General features: G+C 43.8%; 1 protein-coding gene across 1 annotated transcript in view; it reads right to left on the bottom strand.

The window, feature by feature from the left end:
• SLC6A3 (solute carrier family 6 (neurotransmitter transporter), member 3) overlaps positions 1–843 on the bottom strand; it is an 87,305-nt gene that overhangs the window by 35,607 nt on the left and 50,855 nt on the right. The window lies entirely within an intron of this gene.

Raw genomic sequence — 843 nt, 5'->3', positions numbered from 1 at the left:
AGAGAGAGAATCAGGGAGACAGAGAGAGAATCAGGGAGACAGAGAGAGAATCAGGGAGACAGAGGAGCAAGGAGGGAGGGAGAAAGGGAGGCTATTAGAGATAACTGCAGAAAGCACATTCAACCCAAAGATGAAAAGTGTTGTCACATAGAAAATTGCACCCCTCCGCTGCCTTCACATCCACAGCCCCACTCCTAGGATTGCTGTTTGCAGTTAAGATGCTGTGGGTCTATTTGTATGAAAATGGCACAAACTGAAACTCAATTATCACCAGCAAACTAATGGCATTAACAGCGTGATTGGAGGCAAGTGATATCTCAGGGAGTGGTCATTTCCTTTGCCACGGGACTTGGCTTCCTTTGTGCATGAACTGTGATTTGCCCTTGGAATAGCAGTACAATTGTTCTACACATCAGCTGGAGTGTTGATCTGGCTCATAACCGTTGCAATAGTGCTAATTTGCCAAGTATAATTTAATGCTTAGCATTGATTGGACATACGCTCATTAATGTTGTTGTTGTTGAGTACCGTGGAGTCGGTTCCGACTCACAGTGACCCTGCACAGGGTTTCTGTGGCTGCAAATCTTTACAAGAGCAGAAAGTTTCATCTTTCTCCCGCAGAATAGCTGGTAGTTTTGAACTGCTGACCTTGAGGTTAGCAGCCTGATTGTAACCACTACGTTACCAGAGCTCCTTTCATTAGTATCAGTCTTGTATTTTTCACACAGCATTTAAAACAATAGGCAGCACAATATATACATAAAAATACAGCGATTACATGGAGCTCATCCTTGCTGATCACAGTACATGTGGCATCATGACCACTTTGAGTCCATCATCTCA

The sequence above is a fragment of the Chrysochloris asiatica genome, unplaced genomic scaffold (assembly GCF_000296735.1).
Source record: "Chrysochloris asiatica unplaced genomic scaffold, ChrAsi1.0 scaffold00195, whole genome shotgun sequence".
NCBI lineage: Eukaryota > Metazoa > Chordata > Mammalia > Afrosoricida > Chrysochloridae > Chrysochloris > Chrysochloris asiatica.
This window is presented reverse-complemented; position numbering and strand designations above follow the sequence as displayed.